This window comes from Poromitra crassiceps, assembly GCF_964638095.1.
Source record: "Poromitra crassiceps genome assembly, chromosome: 7".
Taxonomy (NCBI): domain Eukaryota; kingdom Metazoa; phylum Chordata; class Actinopteri; order Beryciformes; family Melamphaidae; genus Poromitra; species Poromitra crassiceps.
Window position 1 is genome coordinate 60,292,547 of NC_139628.1, and position 15,843 is coordinate 60,308,389.

Sequence of the window (15,843 nt, forward strand, 5' to 3'; positions counted from 1 at the left end):
CTGTGTGTAGGGGGGATCTCTGAACTGTGCAGTTTATCAGGACCAGTTCAGAAAGTCCCTGAAAACCTGTAACTTCTAAGTAATTTGAGCATATTAAAGTGGGTCGCTAGGCGTGAACAGCTGGTGACGTAAAAGATAGGGGCGGTGCTGTAATATGTCTCCTCCATCGGGAATCAAACCAATAATCCACCTGTCAGGTAGCGACACAGACACAGGGGCTCAACCTGCTGAGCTATGAGCTGTTTGGACTTCATTTTCTGAATTCTACACACTGTGTTCAGACTGACAACAACACAGAGCATAAAGAGTGAAGTAGGTTGGAATTGAACGAGTGAGAAGCTGTTTATCTGACTGAGCTAGAGTCAGAGACTGACTAGACTCCTACATCAGCTAGCAGTTTGTTTGAGGATTTGTTTACTGATTGGCTGTTGAATGAAGTAATACATTTAAAATGACACCTAGCAGGTGTTCCTCGGTGGCTCAGTGAGTTGAGTGTGTACCATGTAAGACTTAGTCTTTTCTGCAGTGACCCCGGTTCAAACCCAGCCTGTGATCATTTGCTACATGTTCTACTCTCTCTCTTTCTCTCCCACACCCTTCTGTGTCTCTCTCACACTTTACATCTGTCAATAAAGCTGTGCTGCCCTTGGTATATGTGCTGTATATAACTTGACAGTCAGATAAACGCCTCCCTGACATCAAGACTCTGAAGACAGTTGGTAGCATATGTCCACAGGTTTATTGACATCGCCAGGAAAGGGTGAAACTAAAACACACAAAAAGCATAATCACAATATGCTTGCTTTTTATACAATGTAAATATACACAATGTACTGTAAATATACTCAAATTAATTAAATTGCCTTGTTTTTACTGCTATACATTTTTAACGTATTTATTGCATATTTAACGATAATGTTCCAGTCCCATCATATTTTTTAACATCATATTTTAACATGTCATCAACTATTTATTCATATTTATTCTCTCCTATGAATTTCAATGACTCAAGTGTACAGCAGTCATTAGCATTAGCATTAGCATAGTAACTCGATGGACTTCTTGCACCAACGTTCACCAAGCTTAACATTGTTACAAAAATAATGACCTGCAATTGTAAATAATAATAAAACAAAGTCATACATACCAATGATGCTATCAAAAGGCAAAGATGTATGCAGATGTCACTGGAAGTTCACTGAACCAAACAAAAGCAGCAGCTTTCTGTGCCGCGTGATTTCTAACCCCACATAGGATAAGCAATAACCACGCCCTGTGGCGCTGGGATTGGCCAGGAGCATTGAAGCTTGGGACTAAAGCACCTGGGGTTTTTCATCTTTTAAAATAAAGATGTTTAAAAAACTATTGCTTGTTACATTTTCAGTGCTGTACCTTTTCTCTGGGTAAGATTTGAGCTTGAAATTAACGATATCCCAGCGAGCCCAAAACGTTTTTTCAACGTTGATTTTTAGTTTAAATCTGGGTGATATTGGGTTTAAACGTCTAAGACCTAATTTCACCCTCTTTTCAACCGGCTAAAATGCGGTTACAACGTCAACGTGTCAAAAAACACAATTTGGTTAATCATATTGTTAAAACATTATTGTAGCTTGATATAGAGGCAATATTGATAGTGTGGGATTTGGCATTTGTCCAATTTATTGTGTAACTGAGAGTTGAAATCTGGTCTACACGAAAACTACATTTCAACACATTTTATGTCACATGAAATATCATAAATATGGGACTATATAGGCTATGTGGTGCCAGCAAAAAGCTTCCAGGACACAACTATGGTTAATAGTTTAGCGCAATACTATAAAATAATGAATTGAGTTCCTGCAGCAATGTGCATGCGCAAGTAGGCTACTTAGTCGCTATAGCTCAGGGGTGGGCAACTATTTTTCATGGGGGGCCACATGAGAAATCCAGATTGTTGCCGGGGGCCGAACAAATATTGTCATGCCGTAATGGATGGGCAACTTTGATGATAGAGAGGGCCACAAAAAAAGTCCTCGCTACCAGATTTTGCTGAGGGCTGAACGGCGCCAGCGCGGGCATTTGAAGCCAGGTTTAGAGGAATAACTAATTTTAAATTAACAGTTGTGATGTCATTATTCAGTCTTAACCACCAATATTTGATCCTTTTCTCACTCACTCCTATGTCACCACACTCTCCCTGCAGGGCTTGAAATTAACTTTTTTCACCACCTGCCAATATGGCTGCTAGATTTTAAAGTTACCAGCCAATTAGAATTTCCACTAGCCAAAATGTTTTTCTTGAAATAAACCAGAATATGAGTGGGTTAATAAGTATCAGTAAGTGGCCGGGATTCTCAAAGCCTGTGTTGAGGGTCACACGAACATGCACTCTTGAAGCTAAATAAATCCAAAACCAACAAGTTAATTATTTAAATTTCTACCTCAATGTAGAACAGCCATTTCTTACACATGAGATTACTTTTGGCCTTTTAGTCATAAAGATTATTGAAAGATATTCCATATTCGAGACTGAAATGCTATAACAGAAGAATATTGGCCAGAATGACATGAACATTTGGACACTTATTCAGCGGGTATCTTGCATGTTGCATTCAGGTGCACTGTAAAAAAAAAAAAAAAAATTGCAATTCCATCGCGGGCCACACAGTGGGCCGTATGTTGCCCATGTGTGCTTTATAGTAACGTTCAGTGAGTCATAACTCATTTATAATTAAGCCCATAGTTAATGAACTACCCAGGTGAAAAAGTAGTATACTTTTGTATATTTGAAATATAATTTAAGTATACAAAAGTTATTATAATTATACTTTTACTTTTTGTGCTTAATATAAAGTATATTTAACATGTACTTTTATAAAGTGTACTTCAGAAAAGATGCCATTAAGGTCAATTTAAATGTACTAAAAATAAATATACTCATTTTTCCAATACTTAAAGTGGTATTTTAGTTTACTTTTAAAAAGCGTACTTTCTTGCAAGTGTATTATAAATTGTACCTAAGTATACTTTTAAAATAGTATACGAAATTGTAAATACTTAAAGTGGTCATATAGTGTACTTATAAAAAGTATACTTATTTTTAAGTCAATTTTAATAAAGTATTGGTATACTTTATCATAGTACACTTTAATTGCTATTATTTACACGTGCATTTAAGTGTACTTTAAAAAAGTGCACTTTAATATAAGTTCATTCTAAGCTGTATTTTAGTGTACTTTTAAAAAATATACTAATTTGCGACTACGTAAAGTGGTAATTTAGTATACTTATGAAAAGTACACTTATTTTCAAGTCCATTGTAATACACTATTAGTATACCTTATTCTCATACACTTTAAGTGGAATTATTTATAAGTGTATTTAAGTGTAATTGCAAATAGTACACTTTAATATAAGCTAATTCTAAGCTGTATTTTAGTGTACTTTTAAAAAGTATACTAAATTGCAACTACGTAAAGTGGTCATTTAGTATACTTATGAAAAGTACACTTATTTTCAAGTCCATTGTAAGACACTATTAGTATACCTTATTCTCATACACTTTAAGTGGAATTATTTCTAAGTGTATTTAAGTGTAATTGCAAATAGTACACTTTAATATAAACTCATTCTAAGCTGTAATTTTAGTGTACTTTTTAAAAGTATACTAAATTGCAAATACGTAAAGTGGTAATTTAGTATACTTATGAAAAGTACACTTATTTTCAAGTCAATTGTAATACACTAACAGTATGCTTTATTGTAGTACACTTTAAATTGAATTATTTATAAGTGTATTTAAGTGTACTTGCAAAGAGTGAACTTTAATATAAGTTCATTTTAAGCTGTATTTCAGTGTACTTCAAAAAAGTATACTAAAGTGCAAGCACTTCTAGTGGTAACATAGTGTACTTGTGAAAAGTACACTTTTGTTAAAGTCCTTCTTAATACACAACTAGTATGATTTATTGTAGTGTACTTTAATTCCACTTCATTAGAAGTGTATTTAAGTAAACTGATAAAGAGTGCACTTAAATGTTAGTTCATTTTAGCTGTACTTTAAGTAGGATAAGTTGTAAATACTTACAGTCGTAATACAAGATGGAAGGAAACTAATTACTAGTACTCAAATGAGTGTAATTGATTAGCTTTTTGTGTACTTGTACTTTTTTGAGTATGTCTTTATTCAGTCATTTTACTTTTTATCTAGCCCTTTATGCACTAATTACTATTTTTTAAAGTGTGACCCTATAGTTTTTAGACAGTGGGGACAAAAGTTGCTCCAAAATCATTTATTTTTTTATTTCCTACATTGAAGTAAAAAGTAATTATATTACAGTTAGTAATCCAAGTAATTTCAAGTTACTGCATTACTTTCTCCAGCGCTGGCATAGTGTTGAAATGAAAAGTGGAGATAGGTCTGGCTTTGCAAGACTAGTGTTGCCAGATCATGATTTGTTTTTGTCCTATATAGGCAAATAAATAAAATGTATGACGTTTGGCTGATTGTTGACGTAACAAGTACTTTTGAAACCAAGTAATAAGTAAAGTAATTGTATTACTTTTTAAATGAATAATCAATAATAAGTAACTAATTATACTTCCCAAACACTAATTCTGAGAATGTTTGTAAAGCTAGCTGGCTCACATTAAAATAACATGTCTGTGTGTCTGTGTGTCTGTCTGTCTGTCTCCGTCCGTCCGTCCGCCTGCCTGTCTGTCTATCCGTGTGAGAAGGTAGCAAGGTGACATTGACATTTAGGATCTTAAAATTTACTTTTTCTCTCTCTCAGCACTGATCCCTATTTGTCTGAAATATTCAGCTCTTCAAATAAGATCAGTAAGATCAAAATTAGCCTGCCCTGCACAAACACAATCATGTGTCTCAGACTCAGTGATCAAATTCAAGCATCAGCTCCATGTAGCCTACTGTATTCAGTTCTCAGATAAAATAGATACCACTAAGTTATTAATAGCCCATACAATTTTTTTTTAAGACATGAAAGCGAGGTACTCCCGGTTCTGCCTATAAACGCGAAGAAGAAGAAGAAGAAGAAGAAGAAGAAGAAGAAGAAGAAGAAGAAGAAGAAGAAGAAGAAGAAGAAGAAGAAGAAGAAGAAGAAGAAGAAGAAGAAGAAGAAGAAGAAGAAGAAGAAGAAGAAGAAACTATTATGTTTTTGAGCACTTTGGGTGGACATCGTTTTTGTTTTTCCCACACTGTGAATAATATTGTGTAACTGCTAAAATTCAGAAGGTGGCGGTATAGACCAATTATACGCCTACGTCACAATGACAACAAAGCAAGCTGCGTGCGCAACGTGTAGGCAGAAAACCATCAGCCCAGCATTCACAGACAGTGAAAAAGCCCCGCTGTCAGGACTGCTCTATGCCCATCTGCAACACACAGTTATATTTTAGTTTTAAAATGCAGTTCTCGGCTTACTACCACAGCTTATCGCCTAGTGATAAGCAATGTTATGCATCGAAATTAACGTTGTTTAATGGGATATGTCTTACAGACCCATACCCACTGGCGCTGTCAATTGGCCAAGCCTAGTCATACATATCGTGCATTCCTTTATAACTGGGGATAGCGTAGATAATTATTCTGTAACTTGCAAAGATATATTGTTATGTTGATAATGCACACAACTCAATAATGACATTATGTAACGTTACTTGGTCGTTAACTAACCGAGCGATGTGGCTGAGCAGCCTACAGCTACAGGCAGCTTACCTGATTATGAAGAGCACTACAAAGTCGGGCATTTTTAATGAGGGTCTATTGCACAAAATGCTGTTTGCCAACCGCCATTAAATATCAGAAGAAGAAGAAGAAGGTACTTCCGGAAGTGATCAGGGCCAGCCAACATGTTTCGTTTGAAATTCGAGCGGGCGTCCTGCCGCCCGGGATACGGTAATATTGACAAAACTAGTTGCTTATCATGTATTTAAAACTGTATGTCTTGTATAAGCAGACGGTACCAAAGTATTTTGGTGTACCCCGAAACGCAACATTATGTGCGTTTTTCTATTAGCTTGCATACGTTAGCTAACGCTAAAGCAGATTAGCTTGCGTTAGCGCTTATTCTCTGTATAGACTGCTTTACACAACGTTACCAGCGTTAGTTAACGCTAGGTTAGTCTGTGAGACTGATGTAACGTTAATGTTACGGCAACAGTTGAATCGTTTTAGACTTATTTGTGAATTACATTTACTCAAAGGGTGAACAGTATGCTACAAAACAATGCTAGCTGACGTTAGTGTGGGGAGTCTGCTTAGCTAGCTAGCAGCCAGAGACAATCAAGTACTGTATAACGTTAGCTGCTAACTCGATGCTAGTTACAACTCTCTCCTGTTCACAGTATGTAGGCAGTCATGTCGGGAGGATTTTGTCTGTCTTGAAGGGGTGATCATGAAAGGCAACGACAGAAGGTAAGAGGAATAAGGTTACTGTTCTTCCTCACACACCCTAAAATAGTAAATGGTCATGGTAACCTGTCTATTTTGTCATGGTTTATCACAGAACAGATATTATTTTCTTATATATATATTGCAGGGGATTCATCCCCCGGGGAGCAGAGTGAGAACTGCAAATTCCACACAGAAACTCCTTTTTGATGAACCCACCTGGGCAGTAGGCAGTGAGGACATGGGGACAGTTAGCCCCATAATGTGACACTGCTACTGTACTCCGATAATATTCTCGTACAGCAGTCATCGTCACACAGCGTTTGAATCCTCACTAGGTAGAAAACGGTTACACCCTGCCTTTTCGAAACCCCCCCACTCCGAAGATCGACCTCCATTCTTCGTAATGGAGGGGTTTTCCCATTTTTTTAAAGGCACCCCTATTCCGAATGGGGACATGCCCTCCATTTCGAAACCCCCCCACTCCGAAATTGATTTTCAAGTCCATATTTCTCAGAGTTTCCTGCATCAAACACTGCAACTCATTGTTTTTTATTGAAAATATGCATAGGCGGCGCTAGACCATCGGGAATGGGGAAGCTAAATTTCCTCCGATTTTCATAAAACAAAATCAATTCAACCCGACTGGCATTCACAAATAAGAACGTCCACATCTTGCTAATATGACTCAATGAACCTTATTCAACTGTGAGCATTTGACTCAAAGTTACAATTAATTTTTTTCAAACACTTGTCAGGGTATGAATGTGGGCGTGTGTAACAGCTCACCTTTAGATGTGTAGAAAACATCATTTATGATTAGATCCTGTCGGCGTAAAAATAATCAGTTGAATATGCTGCTGTGGAACAGATCCTTGCGCTCTCGGATTACGCATTTGACAAATTTAACAAACTGTATGGCAAGACAACATAAATTAACAATGTTTAGTGATTGTAGAGAGATATCTCTGTGCACCTGCAGAAAACTGCGAGCCAGGAATGCGCAAGACCACACCTGGTAGGCTATTTAGACCAGCAGAGTGGAAAGTCTGTGTGCCAAAAAATAAAAACACAGCTCCGGGCCCGATACGCGGTTAACTAGAGTGTGCGTTGTCAAGGTGTAGCCTATTTCTTTGCGGAGTGGGGGAGAAAGCAAGCAGGACAGCTGTGCCCAGTCCCTGAGCAGCGGCTCGCACGATTCTGAACAACACAGAGTGCAAACATGTCTGTGATCCACAGCTGATTTTAGGATGTATCCAACATTCACATTCCTGTATCTATCTGAATGCAGCAGGCTCGTGTTTACTGCTATAGCGAAATTATATGAAGACAGTGACATATAATAAAAAAAACAATGAGTTGAAACATTTATTTCAAGCTGCAGGAATGCAGGAAACTCTTGAGGGGACTTGAAAATCAATTTCGGAGTGGGGGGGTTAAATCAATTTCAATTTCGGAGTGGGGGGGTTTCTGAGTGGGGGTGTGTCGGAACGATGGTGTTTCGGAATGGAAGGCGGTCCCCGCTGAAAACGCTGTTAAAAAAGCTCTCCTACCCGTATCCGACCTCCGATTGCAGATCCGAAGATATGATAGTCCGCCTAGTGAAGCCAGTAATTTAACCGGCGCTGTTAAAATGATACTGCTTGCATGAAACACCCGTTTAGAAGCAGTCTTTGCACAGCCTGTGCTGTATTGAGGACAGGAGAAGCCGACAGGAACCTATTTCATGACATGTTTTGCTTCCCAGGTGCGCTGGATTTGCGTTGATCACTGACAGCCGCCGTCTCCGTGTGACTGCATGTGTTGTTTGCTCGCCATGTGCAAGCGGTGCACCAAGATAGTGAGATCAAACACACCCTGCTGTAAATTCAGCGCAGGCTGTACAAAGACTGCTTCTAAACGGTTGTTTCACGCAAGCAGTATCATTTTAACAGCGCCGGCTAAATTACTGGCTTCACTAGGTGGACTATCATATCTTCGGATCTGCAATCGGAGGTGGGATACGGGTAGGAGAGCTTTTTTAACAGCGTTTTCCACCTATTGAGGATTCGAACGCTGTGTGACGATGACTGCTGTACGAGAATATTATCGGAGTACAGTAGCAGCGTCACGTTATGGGGCTAGGGGACAGTCAGCTTCTTAGTGTATGTAAAATTCTGACACACTGGAATAGTGAATTACAAGTGAAATAATAGACTGTAAACTCTCAATTTCATGGACCCTCTCTTAATGCAAGTGTGTGTGTAGAGAGAGCTATCTCACTCTCTTTCTCCCTGCAGAATCATATTAGCTTCCCCGCGGCGTGGCAGCAAATGCTTTATGGACCGGGGCCCGGTGGGTGGGAACCACTGGTGTAGAGGTAAAAGCACTTGCCTACCACCGCGGAGTCCCAGGTTCAACTCCTGCCAGAGGTACCTCTGGCTTGGTCAGACATTCCTAAAGATTGGCCGTGTCTGCGGGTGGGAAGCCGGTAGGGTATGAGTCCTGGTCGCTGCACTAGCGCCTCATCTGGTTGGCCGGGCCACCTGTTTCGGGGAATGGGCACTGGGGGGAATGGCATGATCCTCCCATGCGCTACGTCCTGCTGGTGAAACCCCTCTGACCCGCGCAACGACCGTTATAATGCGGAATTGGCCAAGTACATTTGGGGAGAAAATGTGAGAAAAATCCACAAAAAGAGATTCTCCAGAAGATGCTGAAAAAAAATTACCCTCATGAGTACTACAGATAGAAAATTAAGTTTTCTCACTGCAATCTTATCTGACTTTGTTGTCCAGCTTAAGGCAGTGTGTCCAGAGGCTGCTCTGTGTGCGCTGCATCTTCACTACCCATCTACTCCTCGTAGAAACTCGACATCACTCCATCGACAACAGATACAGCTGCCCAGAGGTATGACAGTACAACTGTATTATTTTTTTTTTTTTTAAAGCTGAGGGACCTGGTGCTTGCATGTGGTTGGAATACAGTATATATAATATGTTCCTGTTTGTGATTCCCAGAGCGGTCGTGTCACCTGTCAAGGGCCTGTACCAGCCACCCACCCTCTGCTGGGATACCAGCCATCCAGCCGCTGCTCAGCGCTGCCCTGTGTAGAGCATCCTGCCCACTCTCAGCAGACTTTCCCCAAGTAGGGCTGAAATAGGAAGAGACTAAGGTAGAGTCCTGCTCTGGATGTCTGTTTTTATTTGCACAGCTCCCCATGTCTTATCTTAATCATGGAATATTTCAAATGTGATACAGTTGCCATACTCTTCAGGTGCTTCTAAAAGCTGTTGGGAGTAATTGTTGGTGTGGGTGTGTGTTTCTAGATGTGCCCTCTGGTGTGTTTGCTCCAACCTCATCTTCACTGAACATCAGATCATCCTCAGTCTGACTGACCTCACTCAGCCTCAACGGAAAGCACACACCACTAACGGACTCGTCAACATCAGTAGGTGGGTTATCCCTTTTTATATTATTATTTTTTCTCATTTCCCCCAATTGTACTTGGCCAATTTCCCTCTGCTGCCCCTCTCGCTGCTCCACCCCCTCTGTCGATCACATTTGCCAGCTGCTTTTCACCTGATAGCGGGGAGCTTCAGTGGCTGGACGTAGCATGTGGGAGGATCACGCTATTCCCACAGTCCCCTTCCGCCCCGAACAGGCGCCCTGACTGACCAGAGGAGGCGGTCGTACAGCGACCAGGACTCATGCCCTTAATCTGGCTTCCCGCCCGCAAACACAGCCAATCGTGTCTGTATAGACGCCCGACCAAGCCGGTGGTAACACGGGGGCACGGACCTGCGACCCTCATCTTGGTAGGCAGGGAATCTACCGCTACACTACCCGGACACCCAGTAGGAGGAAATATTAAGCAGGAAGTACAGTATATGCTCATTTATTTGTCTGCTCATAGTCATCTAATTCCAGGGCTGGCCCGAATAAAAACATTTGGGCTCCGGATATTCGGTGGTAGGTCAACAGTGAATATTTGGATATTTGAGATGCAACACGCATCTTGGTCTCCTTTCGGTTTCGCGTTTCTCCCCCAGACCATGCTGCCGCTGGGGAAGAAACGCGCACACACAATGGTTATCCTATAGAAAATGACTGAAAGATTATGTAAATATATTAGGCTATACGCTGTGTTGTGTTCTGTGTGCTGTGAACATGACTCTGGAAGGAATTAACTGCAGCCACACCGATCCATCAGAAAGGATAGATTTCTGTTCTTTTGGAATGTCAACGCCATTTAAAAATAAAATAGAAAATGCCTCTAATTTGCGGTGACAAATCTGTCCGTCCAGAAAGAAGATGTGGCCTGTGTGTTTCAGTAGCAAGCAGACTACTGTCTCTTCACACCCAGCACGTTCTCATTCTCATCCTAGTTTGACGTATAGTCAGGATCCCATGGCCCACTACCGATGTTAACAGTTCCATTCCTCCGCCGTTAAGAACTAAAGTAAACACGTGGGCCTCTATCTTCCGACAGGCGCTATCCCTAAATAGCGCTTTGCGCACTGTTTGCGCGTGCATTAAGGCACAGACGATAGCGTTCCGCCTTGCCTCCCCCACCGAGCAGCAAAAAAAAAACATCCCCACCTCACGGGAGCTACTGGTAATGATTTATACAGAAATTTTACTGTTTCAAAGTGATATAATTGTCTGGTAGACGTGACCTCCCTGATTTCTAAGTTAAAACAGCCCCGAAATATGTTGGGGATGCAATTCTCGGCGGGCATGCGGAAACAATTCTGCCAAAAATCATCTGCGCCCCAAAATGGTAACTGTCTGCCTTTCCGAAGCTCTGCCACTCCGAACGTTAACTTCCAGTATTCGGACTGGCGGTCGTTCACCGTAGAAGCCGCAATGCCGACCTTAGGTTTAGGCGTGGGGGTGGGAGAGGTTAGGTTTTGGGTTAGGGTCTGGGGGAGGTTAGGTTTAGGCATGGGGGGAGGTTAGGTTTGGCGTGGGGGCTGGGAGAGGTTAGTGAAAAACGGGGAATATAGAACCCTTTCTGAGTGCCGATATTTCGGAGTGGCAGAACGTCGGAGTGGCAGCATGTAACCCCCCAAAATGCCCGCGCAAATGGGATTTGGGCGGTCTTAACTACCAGAATTATTCACAGGCGTGACCGGGCAAGGCTGGCATACGTCAATCAAAACCAATCAGATTCCCGTCTCACAATGGTTGTTTGCGTGAGGTTGCCTCACCGAGGCATGCAATATGCTGTAATTATCTCCATGCATAATAGAGTGTACTCACTCCTGCGAGGACAGAGAGAGCTTATTGACAGATCGTCTGTGGTGCCGACCCTTCGGGTTATGAAGGTAAATAGCCTATGTCCATTGTCCCACAAGTGTTCTCAATTTATTTCCCTCTTTGCGATGTGATAAAAGTTTCTCACTGAGTTATAGTTGATTGCCTCACTGAATTATCTGCTGCTAATACCCAAATATATATAAATATATATAAATATCCAAAAGTAATTCCACTTTCCACTCCGCAAATACCTCTCTGCGCTCGGAGCGCAGCCGTAATCTCTGTGCAGAGCGCCCAGCGCAGAGAGGTATTTGCGCGTAAGAGGTCCTTTTCATAGCTCTTAGCGCAAAGTAATTGCGCGCTGCTGACGATAGGATAACGCCATCTATCCCACATTTGAGCGCTGAAACGCCTGCTTTGGCTTGTGGCAGCCAATGCCCAGTACGATATGAGGAAAAGCTGCGATGTGCGATAACTGTTCAATATTGTGATGACGATATGACCTGCGATAAATAAAAAAATGCTATGAAAAAAATATTAACACATTGACTGCCAGCCCTTTTTTCAATGCTGTAGGTAGGTTCTGCCAGGTTTTTTTTTGAGGATTCTGGCTCATTTTACAAGAGCCGAGGATTCTTTTCTGTTAAGACTTCGTGAACACCAATCATCTAAAAAGAACTAATAGAATGTGTGCTTTCTCTGTCTAAAAGAGTTAGTTTGTAGAGTTAGTAGTTATGTAAGCATTAGCAGTTGAATACAGCATGGTTTCAGCGTCAGAAAAATTATTCAGAGATAAACGGCTTTTTGTGAAATTCGATAGAACAGTCACTTTAACCATTCATTTTTGGCATCAGTAAGAGTCAGACATCTAAACAATAGTTTTGAACAGTAATTTCCTCCATAACAGCAGGAAACCCCCCTCTGCTTCCAACTCCTCCCTCCGTGTGTGTTCTCCTCCTGCCTCCCTGGCTCTCCAGCGGGCGTGTCACAACGAAGTTGCTGCTGCCTGGCTGCTGCCTGTTTGCGCGGCCGCTGTTTGAGGAAGTCTGGGTGGACTCGCTCGTTTCGTGGAGTTTTGGTTGAGAGCTTTGATGCGATTCTGGTCATATTTATGCTGCGTGTTTCAAAGTGTGCATCCAATCTATTCTTGGAACCCCCCACCGTTGCCACCGCTGTGCATCAGCGCGAAAGTGAAAGCGTTTTCGCCATCAATTTTACAGTATGAGAACGGCTTCCTCGCGCTTTTCCGTCCAGTTTTGGGTCGCCTCTTTCTACTGTGGAGAGACATGTCGACACTCAGTGGGTCGGTAAAATAGATTATACACATTCAATACCTCCAATTCTGGTGTAGGAGACGTAAAAGGGGTTGATCGATGTCCCACCGTCAAAAAAAAAATGTTTATGTAAGCCGAGATATCTCGTCCTTGGCACTCAACGGTTGGATTATGTAAGCCGAGATATCTCGTCCTTGGCACTCAACGTGTTAATGGGTAGGGGTGCTCCGATCCGGCTAAACCACGATCCGATCCGATTCCTATTCCTGGGCTCACGATCCGATTCCAGAATCGATTCTCGATTCCAACGATTCTCGATTCCAGAATCTAGAATCGATTCTCAATTATGTAGTTTGATATTGCAATAACACACAAAGGTAAATCTAACACAAAAAATGACAAATGTATTAATGCTGAACTTCAAATTCAACTTCTGAAGTATTACAGTGAGGGCCTAAATTCATTTTGCAATACGAGTGTGTTAATTTAAGCATACGTATCAGTAAGTGGCACGGGATTCTCAAAGCCTGTGTTGAGGGTCATACGAACAAAAATGCACTCTTGAAGCTAAAAAAAATCCAAAACCAACAAGTTAATTATTTACATTTTTACTTCAATGTAGAACAGTCATTTCTTACACATGAGATTACTTTTAGTCATAACGATTATTGAAAGATATTCCATATTCCAGACTGAAATGTTATAACAGAAGTGGAGTATTGGCCAGAATGACATGAACATTTGGACACTTATTCAGCCGGTATCTTGCATGTTGCGTTCATGTGCACTGTAATTTTTTTTTTTTTTTGCGATAACACGTGACTTTTGCGATGTGTTCATCGCGCATTTTCATATCGCGATGGCGATGAAAATACGATAAATCGTGCAGCCTTAATAGAGGCCGTGTAGTGCCGTTGGTTAGGTTTAGGCAACAAAGCCACATTGTTAAATTTCTACCTCTTCTCTTACAGTTCCTTGACCTCTGCGTTCACTATAAAAGCTTGTCTTGCATTAATTTGTCTTTTTCTTTTCTCATCCCCTCAGCCTTGTCGGCGGACAGGTCTTCCACTCCGGTGCAGAAGGACAGCAGCCTATGGGAGCAGATCACAGCCTGCGTTGTCAGCCAGCCTGCGTTGTCAACCAGCCTGCCTTCAGGACTGTGGCTTCATGGTTTAACATTTTGGTTATTTGGCTCATCGGACTTACTTATGTCTACTACCCCTCCTGGGGTATAGGCCACCAACAAGGGCTTTCCAGCCATCGGCTCATCGGACTGATACCGATATATTCAAGATCAAACATCAGCTGATAGCCATATGATTGCTGATATATTGTGCATCGCTACTGGTAACTGTTTTAATTTCTTACATAGATTTGTATTACCATAATATTTTAATGTAAATAAAATGTGTTTTTCTCATAATTGAAGTGCAATTGGTCATTGAACAAAACGGCACATTTGGAGTGTACTAAAATGGCACCATGTGAAGTGTAATAGTGATGTATTGTGAGTATACTTCAGGAACATTTAATACAGTACTTAAAGTATAACAATGTTCTATTTAAAATACACTTTTATCCTGACGCATAAGCAATGATGGAATACACTTCAGATACACTTTTAGTCAATTATAGTACACTTTAAGTACATGTCTTTATTATGCTTAAATTGTGATAGAACTTCACTATAAATACATTTCTTATTAACAATAGCACACTTTAAATGTACTAATTAAAATCAAAAAGTGCATTTGAAGTTTATTTGAAATATTACTGAGGCATGCTAGAAGAATATTAATAGTATGATAACTGTATTTAAAGTATACTTGTAGACTACATCAATTGATCTATAATGCCTTTTTAAGTATACTTTCAACACACTGGTGATATAATACAATTGTACTGAAAGTGTGTTTTGAATGCTCACGAATCATGCTTTTCACTGGTGTACTTGAGTACACTTAAAGTTTATAAAAAGTTGTTCCAAAAAAGCATACAAATTACACTTAAAAGGTGCTCAAGGAGTCCATAAGTACTACTTAAGTACACTTAAGTATAACTTAAGGGTGCCAAATTAATGCTAACTGAAAGTGTACTTAGTACATACTGTGAAAAGTATAATTTAAGTATAATACTTTTTCACCTGGGTAATCATGTACAAAACACACACACAGTCACATATTTTATATACTGTATATGTTGTAAGCCTAATTTTTGCCATCACAGCTGCTTTTTACATGTATGGGATAATACAGGCTAATATACGTGTCCCAAGCTCTGAGTCATTATAAACTCAATTAGCTACAGAAGCTAATGTTCACATTCAGTCCTTGTATATTTCTCTCATGTGTTCATCATTCCTTTCCTCCTCTGTGTGTGTGTGATTGAGAAATGAGATGCAGGTGGTGTTCATCCTAATTGGCCTGGTCAGGTGTCAGATTGCTGCTGGCTGATTGGCTGGTGGGGAGCATTTAAGCCAGCTGATGCCATCCTGTCGCCCCTTGCTCTCCTCATTCCCAGCGATGATGGCTGCTGTGCTGACTGCTGTGTTCTGTCAGGTAGGAACTGTGTGTAGACCTACTTTAGTAGTTCTGCAGAACTTTATTAAGATGTGTCTTTATCTTGGTAGACCTGTGCAGTCTAAACTGTAAATAGTTACCTTCCAGATCTACACTTTTGTACACTGTAAATAACACTTACCCAAGTAGGGGGAGAAGCCCTTTAGTTTTTTAACATTTTCTGATGTTTATTTTGTAGGAGCTTATAGGTAAGAGCTGTGTCTCTTATTTAATCCATCATTTTCTTTTCTTAGGTAAATTTAAGGTTGGGGATTAGTTTGATTGGTTAGTTGTGTTGGGGCCATGCTGTGCTCTGAAACTAAACCTGCTACTTGTGAACTTGTGATGGTGGTTTGGCTGATCATCCTTGGGAGTG